The 21,574-nt window shown below is 45.2% G+C and overlaps 1 long non-coding RNA gene across 4 annotated transcripts in view; it reads right to left on the bottom strand.

Annotated features, from left to right (window-relative positions):
• The window catches only part of LOC137334128 (uncharacterized), an 84,023-nt gene that overhangs the window by 5,116 nt on the left and 57,333 nt on the right, over window positions 1-21,574 (bottom strand). For all 4 annotated transcript variants that reach the window (XR_010966070.1, XR_010966071.1, XR_010966069.1 and 1 more), the window contains 2 exons: window positions 17,760-18,412; window positions 4,294-4,451 (listed from right to left, as the gene is read on the bottom strand). This is a non-coding gene — a long non-coding RNA (uncharacterized lncRNA). The remainder of the gene's footprint in view (window positions 1-4,293; window positions 4,452-17,759; window positions 18,413-21,574) is intronic.

The following is a 21,574-nucleotide window of genomic DNA, read 5'->3' as shown; positions in this document are numbered from 1 at the left end:
CCAAAAGGAGTCATGGGACAGTCATTGAGAATAGGAACCGCACTAATTTTCCCTGCCCTAGCTTCATAGCTCTGGCTCAGTGGTAGCACTCTCACCGCTGAGTCCGAAGGTTGTGGCTTCAAGTCCCACTCCAGAGACATGAGCACATAATCCAGGCTGACACTTCAGTGCAACACTGAGCGAGTGCTGCTTTGTCGGAGGCGCTGTCTTTCGGATGAAACGTTAAACTAAGGTAGACGTAAAAGGTCCCATGGCACTATTTCGAAGATCAGGGCCAATATTTATCCCTCAACTAACATCAGTAAAGCAGGTTATCTGGTCACATTGCTATTTGTGGGACCTTACTGTGTACAAATTAGCTGCTGTGTTTCCTACATTACAACAGTGACTACACTTCAAAAGTATTTAATTGGCTATAAAGCACTTTGGGACGTTCTGAGGTCGTGAAAGGTATTATATAAATGCTAGTCTTTCTTTCTTTTTCATACACACGCCAATTGTAGTTCTCCTGATTGAGATCAGCTAAGTTGGCAAAGAAGAGGTATTAAGCTTGAGTTTTACCTGGTCTGTGTGGCTCAGTATCGTACCAAACAGTGCATTTACCTATTGAGCCATGGAAAGAGCTGAAAGAAATTACATTTTCAACAATCGCTAAAAGCTACGAGTGCAGAAGTATCATCTGCTTTTCTGTCATTTTAAGCAAGTGAAAGGGGAGTGGGACTAATTGGATAGCTCTGTCAAAGAGCCGGCACAGGCACGATGGGCTGAATGGCCTCCTTTGGTGCTGTAAGATTGTATGATTTTCTATGATCCTATGAAGTGCACAATATACTGATTTGCTACTAATATCTTCCACTCTACCATTTGCTTAAATCTTTTGAGTTGTCATCCTTTATATTTTTCTGACAGCACATCACCACAGTAAATACTTGTCAAAGCTGTTCCCTGTTATTTGACTCCTTGTTTTGATGCTACATAAATCAGTCCAAACAGCTGCTTCTTACAAGTTTAGATACTGGTGCTGGAATAAGGAAAATCACTGTATAAAAGGTTTTATGACAAGGGCAAGTGATTTGGTGCAGCAAATGATTTGTTGTTGCTCAGATTTGCTCAGAAACCAGTATTTTCATTGCCTCTGGGACTCTATGCAAAACCGGGCTACTTGGGAAGCAAATCAAGTTGCACACAGCAAGTGCAGAAATTGACAGGATTTGTCCAAATGTTATGCAAATCACTTACCAAATTATTACCCACGTTTTTGACAGCGCAGTTTTCTTGTGACTGTGTGACATCAGTCAGTCAATAATAATCATTTCTAAATAATGCTGCAGTTTTTCTTTTTGCCTGAACAATGGCATGTTGTATGTTGTGATGTGGAGATGCCGGTGATGGACTGGGGTTGACAATTGTAAACAATTTTACAACACCAAGTTATAGTCCAGCAATTTTATTTTAAATTCACAAGCTTTCGGAGATTTTCTCCTTCCTCAGGCAAAGGAGATCTTGAAACATTTGCCTGAGGAAGGAGAAAATCTCCGAAAGCTTGTGAATTTAAAATAAAATTGCTGGACTATAACTTGGTGTTGTAAAATTGTTTACAAATGTTGTATGTTGTTTAAGTTAGGGACACTAAGTCAGTCCATGCCAACTGAAAATAAGTGAAAATAAGTGAAAATAAGTCAACCTGATAATACAGTGAAAGCTTTTACCTGGTGCAGAAAGAGAGATCTTAAGATTCCTTTAGCACTCTGAATATTTAAAATTAATTCATATGTTGCTCTTAGACTTTTTGCTTACTACACAGAGCTTTCAGTTCATAGGAACAGGAGTAAGCCATTCAGCCCCTCAAACCTGTTCTGTCATTCAATTAGATCATGGTTGATCTGTACCTCATCTTCATTTACCCGCCTTTGCTCCATATCCCTCAGTTCCCTTACCTAACAAAAATCTATCGATCTCAGTATGGAAAATTTCAGTTGACCCAGCGTCCACAGCCTTTTGGGGGGGAGAGTTCTAGATTTCTACCATCATTTGTGTGAAAAGGTTCTGATTTTTGATTTCAATCCTAAATGGCCTAGCTCTAATTTTAAGATTATGCCTCCTTGTTCTGGATTCACCCACCAGAGGAAATTGTTTTTCTGTATCTACTTTACCAAATCCCTTTATCATTTTGAAGACCTTAAATAGATCACCCTTCAGCCTTCTAAATTCAAGGGAATGCAATTCAAGTTTATGAAACGTGACCTTATAATTTAACCTTTTAAGACCTGATATCATTCTGGTAAATCTGCACTGTACCCCCTTCAATATATCTTTCTTGAGGTTTGGTGCCCAAAACTAAACGCAGTACTCCAGGGGGACGTCTGACCAAGGCTTTGTGCAATTAAGGCATCAATTCCTCACTTTTTTATTCTTGAGATAAAGGCCAACATTCCATTAGCCTTTTTGCTTACTTTTTGTACCTGTGCACTAGGTTTTAGTGATCTGTGCACATGGACACCTAAATCCCTTTGCTCCTCCAAAGTTCCTCGACTTTCATCGTTAAGAAAATATTCCAATTTGTCTTTTTCGTATCCAAAATGGATGACCTCACATTTCCCCACATTGAACTCTATGTCCTAGTTTTGCCCACTCCCTTAGTCTATTTATGTCCCTTTGTAACATCCTTCCCCCATCTACACAACTTATTATGCCTCCTTAGTATCATCTGCAAATTTAGATATACATCCAAGTTATTATTTTACATAGTTAAAAGCTGAGCAGATCATTGGGAAACACCACTTGTCACATTTCTCCAATCAGAGAACGTTCCATTTATCCCTAGTCTCTGTCTCCCAATCGATGTCCCAAAATTATCTCCAATTCCGTTTGCTTTCATTTTTGCTCATAATCTCTTGTGTGGATCAAATGCCTTCTGGAAGTCCATATAGATAACATCCATAGACACTCCCCTGTCCACTATCCTCGTGACCTCCTCAAAAGATTCAACCAATTTAGTCAGACATGACCTACTCTTCACAAATCCATGCTAGTGAAATTCCCACACAAGTAGAATTTTCCACACACTGGTACTGCATGAATGCAAAATTCTCACTGCTCTTATGAAGCTAGAGTTTAGTTCCTGGCATTTTATGCTACAATGTGACACATTTCGACACTGCTGCACCTCCATGAAACATGAACCAGCGATCTTGTTATAATGAAGTCCTTACAAGTCATCCCACTAATATTTTAGCCTGAATTCCCTGGGCATGCTTATACTTTAACCAGCACTACCTTTCTATTCCACCATTTATCTGTGGTTTTGATAACCCATGTTAGTAGCACTTATAATGAAGCAGAGGCCTCTTGTGGCTCTCCTCTCTCTCGCCCACACCAAGAAAGAAAATAAATTTGCATTTATATACTATCTTATGTCCACTTTTGAAGTGCAGTCATTATTGTAATGTAGGGACATTGATGGACCTGGATACATCAGGGCTGATTCTACGATCGGAAGCGGCCAGCATTCCCTTTGAGTGCTGCTCCTCACTTGAAGCATCCGATTGTGGTATCAGTCCTACAGAAAATATAGACTTGTGGGTCTATTAGCATTGTGAGTAAGGTCAAAATTAGTTTGTAACTGTGATACAAAGTGACATTAGATTTTTGAAAGAAGATAATAATGGAAAATTACGTTGGAATGATTAAATTCAGACAAATATTCACTGCTTTGAAGACGGAAAACTTGTATTGACCAGAAAAAAACATCGAGCATGTGCAGAGATATTTTTCTCTCTTTGTAGATACAGTCAGGGAGCTTCCAACACATGTGGAAGAGCTGACCTCTGAGGCATTCACATTACTGTGACATTGCTTAGTTTAAATTTAAAGCATCTCTGCCTGAATTGACTGGCCAGTGCTGGGAAATCTGTGCCTTTTTAATGAAGTCAGTAGCAACGTGGCATGTGTAATGTGTCATCCAGAGATTCTGTGGCCTTGACTGACGCTCGCTGGAATTACAGCATTACTACAGCTGTACTTGTACACAAGATCTCTGGAGCACATGAGAATGCTTGCTTTCTTTAGCATGCTGTACACTCTTGTATGTGTGAGTTTTGTAAACCTGTATAAAATGTTTTAAAAATAATTTGATATTTAAATAGCTTTGGCTGCCATTAAATGTGGGGTTGGGGGGGGGGTTTCTGCTTGTTTTGCGTTCAAGTGTTGAATTTCCTCTCATAGTTCTCTAGCTTTCCTATATCCAAGTTTGAAAACCCCTGAGTTTAAATGGTTCATGAATGTACTTCTTACCTTGTTGCCCAGAATATTTGCCTGTCTTCCAGTTGAGTGGGGTTAAATTCCAGGTAGAAGATGGAAAGGCTTTCATGGCAGATCTTTTTAAAGGTGTATAAAATAGTAAATGGTCTAGAAAAGGTACATCTGGAGCACTACTGCAATCGAGACCATGACTGTAGGAAAAAAAGCACAGGTTCCGACTAGTTAAAAGGCAAATTTAAACTGATGTCAGCAAGTTCTTCTTCACACAAACAGTTACATGGATCTATGGAAAGGACAGTGGAGGCAAAAAACCCAGAAACATTTAAAAAACAGCTAGTGGAGAATATTTATATCAGTGAAAAAACAAAGTTCACACAGAAGAATATTTTGGAACAGGTGACGGACAGAATATTAGGAATGCTCGAGACTATCTAATAAATGCCAAAAGCAAGAAAGGAGGCATAAGAGGCAATTAGTTTTCATTTAAATGCTACATCCACAGCCAAAGGAACATGACAAGAACATACCCATCAATGTTTCAAAAATATTAAAATGGTAGGAATTGTAAAACTGCCATTTGATTGATGCTTCCAAAGTGTATCTGAAGGAGAAGCAAGGATCCAAAGAAACCTATTTACACATAGGAGAGAATCCTTTATCTTTCTTCCAGAAATCTTGCTTGGTATTGGAGACCTAGAAGTGGAATAAACTGCACATATTCTGGTAGATTTGTCACCATTTCTTTGTATGTGTAATAATGATGTTGCAGAACACATTGGGCCCGATTTTAGCACCCGCTACCGGCTGCGTTCTCGGCGGGGGGGGGCCCGAAAATCCCAAAATCCAGGTGCGGGACCGGATCGCGCCTCGATCCCGCCCACTTCCGGGTTCCCCGATGACGCGCTGGCGTGCGCGCGCTGCCCCCGCTGGTGGGAATCCCGCAGGCAATTAAAGCCAGCGGGATGCCACTTGAGAGTATTTACTTTGCTTGTTCAGGTCATTAACTGACCTGATTAAGGGACTGTGTGTGATTTTGGATAAACATGGGACTGTTTCACACACTGGGGGAAACACTCCCAGTTGAACTGGACGTGTTGCAGCTGTCAGCCTGTGGCAGCTGCAAAGGTCCATTTGACAGGTGGGGGGGGGGGGGAGGGGGGGAGACCCTCACTCATTGCAGGAGGCCGCTCTGTCACTTGGGACAAAGTTTGTCCTCCACCACCCTCCTCCTGATGGTCGAAGTCACCAACCTGCACACTTACCCCGGGGTCCGGAGACATGTACCTACCTTGCGGACCCCCTCAGATGTACATCTTGCGGATGGGGGCCGCCGTAGCTGCAGTCATGACCTCCTCGGAGGGTGAACAGCATCACCAGCCTCGCCATCCACGCTGTCCACCTCTGACACGTGGTGCTCCACAACAGAGTGCTGTGACACATCCACCTGTACAGCAGGAGGGAGGGCTACAGCAGAGAGAGATGCATCGCAGAGGGCACTACCCTCGCCACACATTCCACAGACCAAGGCTCAGCCTCCTGGACCTCTCTGAGCAGCAGTGCACACGGAGGCTCAGAGTCAGTCGACATGTAGCCGTGGACATCTGCAGCCTCCTTCATGCCGAGCTGCTCCAGGCTGGCCCGTGCACCATCTTCCTACCTGTCGCTTTCAAAGTCACCACTGCCCTCCCGAACTTCTGCTCCACAGCCTTCCAGGGTGCAACCGGGGACATCCCCGATGTCTCTCAGTCGTCTGCGCAGAAGAGCCCTGCAAATACACCTACACCCACTCTGCAGTGACACACTGGGTGGCATCAGTGGTGGGTCCTCATAGGGATAACCAGGAGCGGGCATTATTGCACAAACCGGACAGGATTCGCGAAGACATGGCAGTAGTGGTGCCAATATAATGTGTGATGTGAGTTGTTCTTTAATTCAATAGAAGTAAGAACCATGACAAACCCTTAAACACCCTTGTGCATCCCCTTCATGCTCACGACACATTTGCCTTACGCTGCCTACTGCACATATGTGATGCATGCCCTGTGGCTGCAGCACAGGTGGTGGCAGGTTGAGTGAGGCTGACTGTGAAAGAGATGCATGAGAGGGTGAGTATGGGATAGAGCCATGAGATTGTATGAGGATTGGGTTGCGTGGTAGTGGCGGGGTGAGTACTCGCGAGGTGAGTTGGTGCAGGTAAGATGAGGATGAGGTTTGAGTGGGTATGAGGGGTCATGTGACAGAGTAGTGTTGGCAGTGCCGAAGGAGATGTGGGGTGGGGGCAGTGTTGTGGCAGACGGAGTGTAGGGGAAAGACTACGTATTCTCACTGTGGCTGACCTACTGAGGTCATTGCAGCGCCTCCTGCACTGTATGCAGGTGGGCGATAAGTTGGTGGCGCTGGTGACCTCCTCTGCCACCTCGAGCCAGGCCTTCTTGGTGGCAGATGCAGGCCGCTTCCTCCCGCCCGCCGGGTGGAAGATCTCTGTCCTCCCCCTCCTCCTCACCCCATCTAATGATACCTGGGGTGAGGCATCATTAAACTGGGAGCAGCCTTCCCCCTGGGCTGCTCCATGCTGTAATTTTTGTGTTTGTGGCAGCATCTGTCAGTGGAGGACTGCCCCTTTAAATAGAGCGCCTCCAGCTGACAGATCTTACTGCGCATGCGCAGCCCGCCCGACGCGCAGATCAGCAGCGGGGAACCCGGAGGAGCAGGTAGGTGGATCCAATTAGTGTGTTGCCTGCTACGATCGCGCGGGCAACCCACTAATTTCACCGGGCGCGTTGAAAACGCGACCGCTGGCCCACCCGCCAAGAACCCGCACCCCTGGTAAAATCGGGCCCAATGTTTAGTTGTTCAAATTCAATTAATACAGGAGATAGAAACTAAGTTGACACAACTGGTACTTATGGTTTATCAATGTTTAATTTTGATTCTGTGAGGAAATGGAAGTTGTACAAGTGAAGTAACTTTGCTATTTTCTTATCTTGCAGCTATACCAGGGTTTTCTGATTGAGTTATGAGTCAAAAATGTCTACCGACCCTAATAATATCTGCACCTCCAGAAACCCGAAATACGTGTCGAACTAGCAGAGAAGAATTAGCACTGGGGAATGTGAATTGGACAAATCAATTGCAGATCACAACCACTGAGAGCAAGTGCCTGAGCGAGAAAATTGAGCAACCATGTTGGTTCCTCACTCACCCCAGTACAAACCTGCACAATTTATGTTTGTAACGTAATAAATACATGAAGAAATTAAATAGTTCTGAAAAAAAAATCACTTAAATACGCTGAAATTAACTATTGTATGTCAGAAAGATCTCCAAGAAGTTGTCCCCAAATAGGCCTGCCCCCCCCCCTCACTGGAGCCAAGGCTTGAGTCCTGGTCCACTTCAGCAGCTTGTTCTGTCTACCTAGAACTTTCCTGGATGAAAAGGCTCAACCAGGTAGCAGACTACAACCCCTAACATACACTAGAATCACCGCACGTGCATTCTATGGATAAGAACTCCTAGAATGCAGCTTTGGGCTGCCACCTTCGACTGAATCTCATGACACAGGGAAAGGACCTACAAATAGGAAGTCATAGCACACTTTGCGAGTGGCCAGTCTTATTGTGAATTACAGAAAAAAATCCAGCTGTATTAAAGAATCCAAACTTTTTTAAGTTACCCACGCATTTTGGAGGTGAGGAATAAAATGCCACATTTTTTTACGATTGACAGAAAAAGTGGCAATTCACAGAGCATGTTTGTCCCCAAACTTCCTGTTTGCAAGCCCCGTTCCTCCTGGTCTGGCAATGAGAAAGGCCGGGAGCACTTTAAACTGTGATTAAAACCTAGGGAAGCCATTTTAAGGATGGGTCAATACTTTGAAGGTAGCTGTCAATTCGTTTTTGAACTAAAACTGTAAATTCAAACAATTGAACTATATCTGAGGTGCCTTTGACAGGAAAAAACAACAGCCTGGATTTTGCTCCAAAAATAATGGCGAGCCGAACAGCGCTCACCGTTATTTCAGGTCAAATGGTAAAGGAACTTCCGGCCACCACACGTGCGCAGTTAAACACGGAAATCCGGAAGTTCCCCTACCAGATGCCCTGCTCCTCCAGACGCTTTGTGGGAAAGAGATCTCGCCGGCTGACTCACTGATGAAATGACAGTAGCAGCGTGAAGTTCCTCTTCTGCCCTAATGGAAACAAAGTCAACGTGGCAGAAAAAGGTACATCAAGCTTTTTTAAGTGTAACCAAAATTTGACTGGCATGGTAAGTTTTAATGACTGCCAAACAACCTCTCCAGCACTGAAGATTTAATTTAACAAGTGTGCAGCCTCGTTCCCTTCACATTTGAATTATTGTTGGACATTTAAAGATATATTTTTTTTTTACTTTTAATTCTGTCTCTTTTATCTCTGTCTCTTAATTCAATATTTCTTACCCTCTCCTTATTTCGCTTTCTGTAACTAATTTTACATTGAATTCACTATTCTAACCGACACTTTTTTTTTTATTCGTTCATGGGATGTGGGCGTTGCTGGCGACGCCGGCATTTAATGCCCATCCCTAATTGCCCTTGAGAAGGTGGTGGTGAGCCGCCTTCTTGAACCGCTGCAGTCCGTGTGGTGAAGGTTCTCCCACAGTGCTGTTAGGAAGGGTGTTCCAGGATTTTGACCCAGCGACGATGAGGGAACGGCGATATATTTCCCAATCGGGATGGTGTGTGACTTGGAGGGGAACGTGCAGGTGGTGTTGTTCCCATGTAACTGCTGCTCTTGTCCTTCTAGGTGGTAGAGGTCGCGGGTTTGGGAGGTGCTGTGGAAGAATCCTTGGCAAGTTGCTGCAGTGCATCCTGTGAATGGTACACACAGCAGCCACTGTGCGCCGGTTGTGAAGGGAGTGAATGTTTAGGGTGGTGGATGGGGTGCCAATCAAGCAGGCTGCTTTGTCCTGGATGGTGTCGAGCTTCTTGAGTGTTGTTGAAGCTGCACTCATCCAGGCAAGTGGAGAGTATTCCATCACACTCCTGACTTGTGCCTTGTAGATGGTGGAAAGGCTTTGGGGAGTCAGGAGGTGAGTCACTCGCTGCAGAATACCCAGCCTCTGACCTGCTCTCGTAGCCACAGTATTTATATGGCTTGTCCAGTTAAGTTTCTGGTCAATGGTGACTCCCAGGATGTTGATGTTGGGGGATTCGGCGATGGTAGTGCCGTTGAATGTCAAGGGGAGGTGGTTAGATTCTCTCTTGTTGGAGATGGTCATTGCCTGGCACTTGTCTGGCGCGAATGTTACTTGCCACTTATGAGCGCATGCCTGGATGTTGTCCAGGTCTTGCTGCATGCGGGCTCGGACTGCTTCATTATTTGAGGGGTTGCAAATGAAACTGAACACCGTGCAATCATCAGCGAACATCCTCATTTCTGACCTTATGATGGAGAGAAGGTCATTGATGAAGCAGCTGAAGATGGTTGGGCCTAGGACACTGCCCTGAGGAACCCCTGCAGCAATGCCCTGGGGCTGTGATGATTGGCCTCCAACAACCACTACCATCGTCCTTTGTGCTAGGTATGACTCCAGCCACTGGAGAGTTTTCCCTGATTCCCATTGACTTCAATTTTACTAGGGCTCCTTATTGCCACACTCGGTTAAATGCTGCCTTGATGTCAAGGGCAGTCACTCTCACCTCACCTCTGGAATTCAGCTCTTTTGTCCATGTTTGGACCAAAGCTGTAATGAGGTCTGGAGCCGAGTGGTCCTGGCGGAACCCAAACTGAGCATCGGTGAGCAGGTTATTGGTGAGTAATTGCCGCTTGATCGCACTGTCGATGACACCTTCCATCACTTTGCTGATGATTGAGAGTAGACTGATGGGGCGGTAATTGGCCGGATTGGATTTGTCCTGCTTGTTGTGGACAGGACATACCTGGGCAATTTTCCACATTGTCGGGTAGATGCCAGTGTTGTAGCTGTACTGGAACAGCTTGGCTAGAGGCGCAGCTAGTTCTGGAGCACATATCTTCAGCACTACAGCCGGGATGATGCCAGGGCCCATAGCCATTGTTGTATCCAGTACACTCAGCCATTTCTTGATATCACGTGGAGTGAATCGAATTGGCTGAAGACTGGCTTCTGCGATGGTGGGGATCTCGGGAGGAGGCCAAGATGGATCATCCACTCGGCAATTCTGGCTGAAGATGGTTGCAAACGCTTCAGCCTTGTCTTTTGCACTCACGTGCAATCATTGAGGATGGGGATGTTTGCAGAGCCTCCTCCTCCCGTTAGTTGTTTAATTGTCCACCACCATTCACGACTGGATGTGCCAGGACTGAAGAGCTTTGATCTGATCCGTTGGTTGTGGAATCGCTTAGCTCTGTCTATAACATTTTGCTTCCGCTGTTTAGCATGCATGTAGTCCTGAGTTGTAGCTTCACCAGGTTGGCACCTCATTTTTAGGTACGCCTGGTGCTGCTCCTGGCATGCTCTTCTACACTCCTCATTGAACCAGTGTTGATCCTGTTGGCCAGAGGCTGCAGAAACCTATTGAGCTTAATTCGAAGTGCTAACAAAGACACTGACCTTTTGAACTGAGATGACCTGGAGTTCAGTCACTGGTCTGAACTGGCCAGAACCGGTTTGAATTTGTTCCGCTTCTTACAGAGACAAAGGAGGTGATGCTACCTAGGCCTTTGGAACAGAGCCAATCAGGGGATGACATCGATCACTCCAGCAACTTTGAGCCAACCAGAGAAGACAGCATCATTCGGGGAATAAAACTGAAGAATTGCTGGCTTGGGCTCAATGTGTTTTTGTTGGTGTGTGTTTGTTTGTGAGGGAGACTCCGGAGACTAACCCTCGTGGAAGTGGGAACCTTACGTCAGGGACATAAAGACTATGTCAGGGACGTAGAGACGACGTCGGGAGTAAGGAAGAGAATTGCCTGGCCAGCAGTATCTCTCCTTTCCGGGTAATATAATATCCTTTCTATTCTGTGACACTCAGGGAGTGTTGTCAGAAAAACCTAGTGGGTTCGCGTTTAAAGCCTAATACTCAGGGTGTGTTAGCAGAGAAACCTACTGGGTGTGCGTTTAAATCCTAGTTTGAGTATAAACCTGTATAACCTGCTGTAAACTACATGCCTATATCTAACTAGACGTATAAGCAGTATGTACATGATCTAATAACGTTAATAAAGCGAATTGAGAATTAAGAGAGAATTGACTCTTCCTCTGTGTACTAAGCCAAAACCGTTAACCGGTGACTTCCGGTCAACAATCCCCAGGCTTGTTGGTAATGGTAGAGTGAGGAATATGCCGGGCCATGAGGTTACAGATTGTGCGAGAATACAATTCTGCTGCTGCTGATGGCCCACAGCGCCTCATGGATGACCAGTTTTGAGCTGCTAGATCTGTTCTGAATCTATCCCATTTAGCACGTTGGATGGTGTCCTTAGTGCGAAGACGGGACTTCGTCTCCACGAGGACTGTGCGGTGGTCACTCCTACCAATACTGTCATGGACAGACGCATTTCATAGAATCATAGAATCATAGAAGTTTACAACATGGAAACAGGCCCTTCGGCCCAACATGTCCATGTCACCCAGTTTATACCACTAAGCTAGTCCCAATTGCCTGCACTTGGCCCATATCCCTCTATACCCATCTTACCCATGTAACTGTCCAAATGCTTTTTAAAAGACAAAATTGTACCCGCCTCTACTACTGCCTCTGGCAGCTCGTTCCAGACACTCACCACCCTTTGAGTGAAAAAATTGCCCCTCTGGACCCTTTTGTATCTCTCCCCTCTCACCTTAAATCTATGTCCCCTCGTTATAGACTCCCCTACCTTTGGGAAAAGATTTTGACTATCTACCTTATCTATGCCCCTCATTATTTTATAGACTTCTATAAGATCACCCCTCAACCTCCTACTCTCCAGGGAAAAAAGTCCCAGTCTATCTAACCTCTCCTTATAAGTCAAACCATCAAGTCCCGGTAGCATCCTAGTAAATCTTTTCTGCACTCTTTCTAGTTTAATAATATCCTTTCTATAGTACGGTCACCAGAACTGTACACAGTATTCCAAGTGTGGCCCTACTAATGTCTTGTACAACTTCAACAAGACATCCCAACTCCTGTATTCAATGTTCTGACCAATGAAACCAAGCATGCCGAATGCTTTCTTCACCACCCTATCCACCTGTGACTCCACTTTCAAGGAGCTATGAACCTGTACTCCTAGATCTCTTTGTTCTATAACTCTCTCCAACGCCCTACCATTAACGGAGTAGGTCCTGGTCTGATTCGATCTATCAAAATGCATCACCTCACATTTATCTAAATTAAACTCCATCTGCCATTCATCGGCCCACTGGCCCAATTTATCAAGATCCCGTTGCAATCCTAGATAACCTTCTTCACTGTCCACAATGCCACCAATCTTGGTGTCATCTGCAAACTTACTAACCATTCCTCCTAAATTCTCATCCAAATCATTAATATAAATAACAAATAACAGCGGACCCAGCACCGATCCCTGAGGCACACCGCTGGACACAGGCATCCAGTTTGAAAAACAACCCTCTACAACCACCCTCTGTCTTCTGTCGTCAAGCCAATTTTGTATCCAATTGGCTACCTCACCTTGGATCCCGTGAGATTTAACCTTACGTAACAACCTACCATGCGGTACCTTGTCAAAGGCTTTGCTGAAGTCCATGTAGACCACGTCTACTGCACAGCCCTCATCTATCTTCTTGGTGACCCCTTCAAAAAACTCAATCAATTTCGTGAGACATGATTTTCCTCTCACAAAACCATGCTGACTGTTCCTAATCAGTCCCTGCCTCTCCAAATGCCTGTAGATCCTGTCTCTCAGAATACCCTCTAACAACTTACCCACTACAGATGTCAGGCTCACCGGTCTGTAGTTCCCAGGCTTTTCCCTGCCGCTCTTCTTAAACAAAGGCACAACATTTGCTACCCTCCAATCTTCAGGCACCTCACCTGTAGCGGTGGATGATTCAAATATCTCTGCTAGGGGACCCGCAATTTCCTCCCTAACCTCCCATAACGTCCTGGGATACATTTCATCAGGTCCCGGAGATTTATCTACCTTGATGCGCGTTAAGACTTCCAGCACCTCCCTCTCTGTAATATGTACACTCCTCAAGACATCACTATTTATTTCCCCAAGTTCCCTAACATCCATGCCTTTCTCAATCGTAAATACCGATGTGAAATATTCATTCAGGATCTCACCCATCTCTTGTGGTTCCGCACATAGATGACCTTGTTGATCCTTCAGAGGCCCTACTCTCTCCCTAGTTACTCTTTTGCCCTTTATGTATTTGTAGAAGCTCTTTGGATTCTCCTTTGCCTTATCTGCCAAAGCAATCTCATGTCCCATTTTTGCCCTCCTGATTTCTCCCTTAACTCTACTCCGGCAATCTCTATACTCTTCAAGGGATCCACTTGATCCCAGCTGTCTATGCATGTCATATGCCTCCTTCTTCTTTTTAACTAGGGCCTCAATCTCCCGAGTCATCCAAGGTTCCCTACTTCTACCAGCCTTGCCCTTCACTTTATAAGGAATGTGCTTACCCTGAACCCTGGTTAACACACTTTTGAAAGCCTCCCACTTACCAGACGTCCCTTTGCCTGCCAACAGACTCTCCCAATCAACTTCTGAAAGTTCCTGTCTAATACCATCAAAATTGGCCTTTCCCCAATTTAGAATTTTAACTTTTGGGCCAGACCTATCCTTCTCCATAGCTATCTTGAAACTAATGGAATTATGATCACTGGTCCCAAAGTGATCCCTCACTAACACTTCTGTCACCTGCCCTTCCTTATTTCCCAAGAGGAGGTCAAGTTTTGTCCCCTCTCTAGTCGGGCCATCCACATACTGAATGAGAAATTCCTCCTGAATACACTCAACAAATTTCTCTCCATCCAAGCCCCTAATGCTATGGGTGTCCCAGTCAATGTTGAGAAAGTTAAAGTCCCCTACTATTACCACCCTATTTTTCTTGCAGCTGTCTGTAATCTCCTTACATATTTGCTCCTCAATTTCCCGTTGACTATTTGGGGGTCTGTAGTACAATCCTATCAAAGTGATCTCTCCCTTCTTATTTTTCAGTTCTACCCATATCGACTCAGTGGGCGAACCCTTGGATATATCCCCTCTCACTACTGCCGTGATGTTCTCCCTAATCAAGAACGCAACTCCCCCTCCTCTCTTACCTCCTGCTCTATCTTTCCTATAGCATCTGTACCCTGGAACATTGAGCTGCCAGTCCTGCCCCTCCCTTAGCCATGTTTCAGACAGGTAGATTGGTAAGGACGAGGTCAAGTAAGTTTTTCCCTCATGTTGGTTCGCTTACCACCTGCCGCAGGCTCAGTCTGGCAGCTATGTCCTTCAGGACTTGGCCAGCTCGGTCAGTAGTTGTGCTACCGAGCCACTCTTGGTGATGGACATTGAAGACCCCCACCCAGAGTACATTCTGTGCCCTTGCTACCCTTAGTGCTTCCTCCAAGTGGTGTTCAACATGGAGGAGGACTGATTCATCAGCTGAGGGAGGGCGGTAGGTGGTATGCAGCAGGAGGTTTCCTTGCCCATGTTTGACCTGATGCCATCAGATTTCATGGGGTCCAGAGTCAATGTTAAGGACTGCCAGGGCCACTCCCTCCTGACTGTATATTACTGTACCGCCACCTCTGGTGGGTCTGTCCTGCCGGTGGGACAGGACATAGCCAGGGATGGTGATGGAAGAGTCTGGGACGTTGGCTGAAAGGTATGATTCTGTGAGTATGGCTATGTCAGGCTGTTGCTTGACGAGTCTGTGGGACAGCTCTCCCAATTTTGGCACAAGTCCCCAGATGTTAGTGAGGTGGACTTTGCAGGGTTGACTGGGCTTGGTTGGCCTTTGTCGTGTCCGGTGCCTAGTGGTCCGATGCCGGGTGGTCCGTCCGTTTTTTTTCTTATTATGACTTTTTTTAGCGAGATTTTACAACTGAGTGGCTTGCTAGGTCATTTCAGAGGGCTGGAGTCACATATAGGCCAGACCGGGTAAGGAAGGCAGGTTTTCTTCCTGGTTCTGTGCCTGCGCTGCTTATTAACATGCATCAATATGATTCGTAAAGGGGATACGCAGTTATTTGCCCCGTTCACACAGGCCCCAGATGCCCAGGAGAGGGCGGCGTACTGCATTGAGGACCCAATAAAGGGAATTTGAGTGTAAAAGCCCAGAAAAGTCTATGGGCGAGCCCAAGTCTAACAATCGACAGGCACCTTTCATTCGCCACTCAGAGAAAAATCCAGCCCAAGATAACTATATACAAGGGCTTGTGAAATTTCAATTGAAATTGACTTGACAGATGTCATTTACAGTCATGAGAGGAGAGCAGATTCTTGGACTGGGAAAATGCCTCAGGTCTGGAGCTTGCCTTTTATTGGGCACAGAGTCGGAAGGTCATTGAAAGTCTTAAAGGGAGGATGTCCCTTTTTGTGATATTTTGTCCCAGGGAACACGTCCCAGTGCTAGAACACACCAGAGAGGTGTGGAGATTGTGCACTAAAGAAAAGTTTAGCAGCCGTAGGCCAAGGTGCAAGCAAGAATCTGAGAGTGGGTGAAAGAAAAGACATTGTTCCCTGGAACGCGTGATACTAGAATCATCGAATAGTTACAGCACAGAAGGGGGCCATTTGGCCTATCGAGTCCATGCCGGCTCTTTGTAGGAGCAATCCAGTTAGTCTCATTTCCCCGCTGTTTTCCCATAGCCCTGCAAATATTTTCCCTTCAAGTATTTATCCAATTCCTTTTTGAAAGCCATGAATGAATCTGCTTCCACCACCCTTTCAGGCAGCACATTCCAGATGATAACTATGTGCTGCGTAAAAAAGTTTTCCCTCATGTCGCCTTTGTTTGTTTTGCCAATCACTTCAAATCTGTGCCCTTTGGTTCTTGACCCTTCCGCCAATGGGAACAGTTTCTCTTTATTTACTTTATCTAAAACCTTCATGATTTTGAACATTTCGATCTAATCCCCTCTTAACTTTCTCTGTTCCAAGGAGAACAACCCCAGCTTCTCCAGTCTATCCACGTAACTGAAGCCCCTCATCCCTGAAACCATTCTAGTAAATCTTTTCTGCACCTTCTCTAAGGCCTTCACATCCTTCCTAAAGTGTGTTGCCCAGAATTGGACACAATACTTCAGTTGTGGCTGAACCAGTGTTTTATAAAGGTTCAACATAACTTCCTTGCTTTTGTACTCTCTGCCTCTATTTATAAAGCCCAGGATCCCATATGCTTTTTTAACCGCTCTCTCAACCTGTCCTGCCACCTTCAAAGATTTGTGCACATATACCCCCTCTCTCTTCCTGCACCCCCTTTAGAATTGTACCATTTAGTTTATATTGCCTCTCCTCATTCTTCCTGCCAAAATGTATCACTTCGCTCTTCTCTGCATTAAATTTCATCTGACACATGTTCGACCATTCCACCAGCCTGTCTATATCCTCTTGAAGTCTATTACTATCCTCCTCACTGTTTGCTATACTTCCAAGTTTTGTTTCATCTGCAAATTTTGAAATTGTGCCCTGTACACCCTGTTCCAAGTCATTAATATATGTCAAAAAAAGCAGTGGCAGAGTCACGTTCACAGTCAATTGGGATGTCAGCAGAAGTGACTGTAGAGTATGACTCCTGTGTGAACTGTGCCACCTTAAAACAGGAAGTCAATCAAATAGTCACAAGATAATTATAATACAAATAGAACATATTAAATTATAATGGGCGGAAAATTGCTTTTAAAGTAACGGTGAGCCTAACAGCGCTCACCGTTATTAGTGGCGAAATCGAAGAGCAAGTTCCGGCGACTGCACATGTGCAGTCAAACACGGAAATCCAGAACTTGCTCTTCCTGGTTCGCCGGTGATCTGAAAGCTTAACCTTAAAGGGACCTCGCTGGCTACAATCAATAGAACAGCATCAATTTGCTCTCCTGCCCAGATAGACACGAACTAATCTCGCCACAAAACAGGTACGCTAAGTTTTTTAGGTCTAAACTAAGTTATTTTTTTACTTTATCTTTCTGTCTCTTTTATCTCTGCTTTTAATTCGATATTTCTTATCCTCTCTTTATTTTGCTTTCTCTAACGTTTTTTACAATTGATTTTTACTGTTGTATCTTGCACGTCACAGTTTTGACTCTTCGCGGCTTGTCAAAGACACTGCAGTCTGCTTGGTTGACGGGAGAGAGAGATTCTCTCGTTGCTCACATAGGTCCTAGGTTCACGGGAGTTAATGCTGGACTCATTTCAGGTTCCCATTAGAGGACATTCCCACAGTAAAGACTGCAGATACAATAAGGTTAAGTTAATAAGTAAGGAACGGCGAGCGCAGGTCGTTCACCGCTCATAGCAGTTTCCAGCCCAATATAAATACAATACACCACAATAAAAACACAGTGCATTAAAGTGAAGTGACTGGGGAACTGCTCACCTATTCCTGTGCTTCTGATCACATGCTTCTGCTGGAGGGTGCATCTCCTAATTGGTTACTGCCCTGTTCGAGCAGAGTGTTGCACTGCCGTGAGGCCTCCAAGTCCCTCACCCATGGTTCTCTGGAGTCACTGAAGCCAGCTTTTGTTGTGTGATGGAGTGCGGAACTGAATGCCTCACCTGTGAAAGATGCTCCAACTGTGTTCACCATCTGCATGCCTGAGATCTCCCTTACAGATGCTGCAAGCTGCTCAATAGCAGTCTCCAGAGCACACAACTCTTAATTCGTGACTGTGCTCAATCGCATAGTCGAAGCTGTAACTGTTATCAAACCCAGTTTTCAGCATGGTCTGGAAGAAGGAAAGTGATGGGTGCACTCATTTGTAGTATCCTCCATTTCATAGCTAGCCCTGCGAGGCTCGACTCAAAGCGATTCAACAAATACTGTTGCGATGCAATGCCGCACTCCACAGCAGCCAGCCTTTCTTCAGCATTGACCTGTGCCTCTTCCATGCCCACACGAGGTAACTCATCCTGTAATTCCTCCCCTAAATCTGTAAAACCCTGTCTTTGAATTGGTGCCACTGGTGCTTCAAGCAGTGACGACACTGAGGGCTGGAGTGAGGCCCAGCTGCTCCTGGGGTTGTGGTACATCTGTAACAAGAAGGATGGGGAGCATGATAAGTTGATTGGCACAGTTAAGCATCTTGTTGCCACACAGACAGTACATGACACATTTTGCGGAGAAGGTATGCAATTGTAATTACACAGACCTGGGCTGGTCACCCTATTATAGAAAGGATATTATTAAACTAGAAAGAGTGCAGAAAAGATTTACTAGGATGCTACCGGGACTTGATGGTTTGACTTATAGGGAGAGGTTGGATAGACTGAGACTTTTTTCCCTGGAGAGTAGGAGGTTTAGGGGTGATCTTATAGAAGTCTATAAAATAATGAGGGGCATAGATAAGGTAGATAGTCAAAATCTTTTCCCAAAGGTAGGGGAGTCTATAACGAGGGGGCATAGATTTAAGGTGAGAGGGGAGAGATTCAAAAGGGTCCAGAGGGGCAATTTTTTCACTCAAAGGGTGGTGAGTGTCTGGAACGAGCTGCCAGAGGCAGTAGTAGAGGCGGATACAATTTTGTCTTTTAAAAAGCATTTGGACAGTTACATGGGTAAGATGGGTATAGAGGGATATGGGCCAAGTGCAGGCAATTGGGACTAGCTTAGTGGTATAAACTGGGCGACATGGACATGTTGGGCCGAAGGGCCTGTTTCCATGTTGTAAACTTCTATGATTCTATGAATTCCTCACTTCCTGCTTACATGCCATTCATACTGGGTACAATTTTTTCAGACAATTGTTTCCCTTGCAGTGTTTTCGAAAGGGTTGTGATGTTTGGCCTATTAAGACCTCCTACCCTTTTGTGTCTTCTGTTGAGTTTGTCTTTTTTCTCGAAGAAGAAGGTAAATATGTATTGAACGAGTGAATACTTTGTGATGTGTATTTTAGGCAGCAGCACAAATTAATGACCTAACACACAGCTTGCCTGAAGTTAAAGAAACTTTCTACAGAACAATTGTGAGAATGTGAGCGCAGACTGACAAAATTAATATGAGGCTTGTGTTTTCTATTTTAGTACATAGTTATTCCTTTAGGCTGGTAATTAAAGAGGATTTTGTACCATCAATATCTATCGATATATATAAACGTTTAAATATATATTAAATGACATTCCATGCCTGCAGTTGCACATGCTGACTTACAGAGGGCACTAAGATCATGTGTTTTCCATGGTAGACCTTTGCTTCATGCCTGCCGAACTATAATTAGCCAGAATTATCCAAATTACCTTGAGTACTGTGTCCTATTTAGGTAACCAAGGCACAAGGGGAAACATTCAAGCCACGGAGGTGGTGCAGAGAGGAGCAACAAGGCTGATCCTCACTGTTAGAGGATTGAGTTATGAGGGAACAGTGAGGAAAGTGGAGCTCTTTAGCCTTCAAAGAAGGTGACTGGCAATTGATTGTATAGAAAGGTTTAGAAAAGGTATATCCAGGGAATAACCATACATGTCAACCTAGAAAACTATCAAAAGCTGAGACAGACCCCCAAAACAGACACCCCAAGGATTGGCCCTGATTTATAAGCTTATCGCATTTTAAAACAAAGTTACACAGGCTTTGTAACTTAAGCTGTAAATATACACAACATTCGGTCATTTCTATTGGAGGAAAAAACATAAGTGCAAGAAAGTTTGAAAGATGAAAACAAAATGGTGATGCATTTCTAGAGGGATCCAGGGATTTGCTTCCCTCAAAAATTACATTAAAAATTACGTATGTATTTTGGTTAATTTCAAGCATGTTTATATTTCACAATTAATAGATTTTTAATCTAAAAAAGGTGATATTTGGATTTTCAATAGGCCAAACAGGCCATTGTTTCCCCAAAAGTTACCTCGACAGTCAAACTTACCTCACACATCCTACCCACCACTGCTCCACTTCACAAATCCGCTCTACTCCCTCTGACCCAGTTCACAAAGACTCTGGGGTCGATTTTCGAATCAAATTGCAGGTGCTTTGGGGGCGGGGGGGGTGCTCCGAATATCGGGGAAATCCCAAGCAGGTTTGGAAGCTGGCTTCAACCCACAGACCCGTCTGTGTGCGCGCGACTCACGAATGCGGAAGTCCCACCGGCAATTAAAGCCGGCCGGCAAGTGGTTAGGAGCTGGAATGCACTGCCCGAGGGGGTAGTGGAGGCAGTTTCAATCATGGCCTTCGAAAGGGAACTGGATAAGTACTTGAAAGGAAAAAATTTGCAGGGCTACGGGGAAAGGGCGGGAGGAGTGGGACTAGCTGGATTGCTCATGCATAGAGCCGGCACGGACTCGATGGGCCGAATGGCCTCCTTTCGTGCTGTAACCTTTCTATGATTCTATGACAGTTAACACAGTTAGTTAAATATTTTAAGTATTTGAACTAGTTAATTTCATGGTCACTGAGGAAGGGGATCGAGTTTCATTCAGCCTCAGCATGTTTCCCGTGCTGTGGGAAACTCCAAATTTTAGGAGACGTGTTTCAGCCAGCAGCCAGCTGGACGTTGAAATGCTTGTTTGACAGATGGAGATAAAAGGTGAGTTATTGCAGCAGGGCACTCAGTTCTTTCAGATAAACTTTGGCTTGCTTTGAGCCTACGCCCTCTGGGTTTTGGAGCCCGTGTAGGGGCAGACTCGGCCACCTGGAGAGGAGGCAACATTGCGGGTACTGGTTGAGAGGGTGGCAATGGGTGAGAGGTGGGAGCACTTGGAGTGGCGTCCCCACTTCCATGTCCTCTTTCACCATCATCCCACCCCCGGGCCAGGGCCACATCACTCCTACCGCTCTGCTGGACAACAGTTTGGAGATCATGTGTGATGCCTTGTAAGGCCAGTGCTAGTGTATCTGTCTGCCTGTTTAAGGTGGCAGAATGTTGTTCACCCTGAGTCCGAAGGACCGTTGTTAGGGCCTGAATGGACTCATTTGTGAGCCGTGCTTGAAGCTCCATGGAGGCTAGCCTTCTCTCCATCGCAGACATTCCCGCACTTACCTGCGACACTACCTCAGACATTTCAGCAGTTACGTGCGACACTATCTCAGACGTTTGCTCACGTCTCTGCGACACTATCTCAGAGATTCCCTCCCGTACCTGTGCCACCATTCCACTCATGCAGGAGTTGGACTCCTCCATCCTCTGCGCTATTGTGGAGAGTGTGCGTGGTACCTGTTCCAGTACCTCGCAAATGTGCTGCTGTCCCTCGATCATTCTCCTT

The sequence above is a fragment of the Heptranchias perlo genome, chromosome 17, assembly GCF_035084215.1.
Source record: "Heptranchias perlo isolate sHepPer1 chromosome 17, sHepPer1.hap1, whole genome shotgun sequence".
Taxonomy (NCBI): domain Eukaryota; kingdom Metazoa; phylum Chordata; class Chondrichthyes; order Hexanchiformes; family Hexanchidae; genus Heptranchias; species Heptranchias perlo.
Note: the sequence above shows the minus strand (reverse complement) of the source record. Positions and strands in the feature narration are given on the sequence as shown.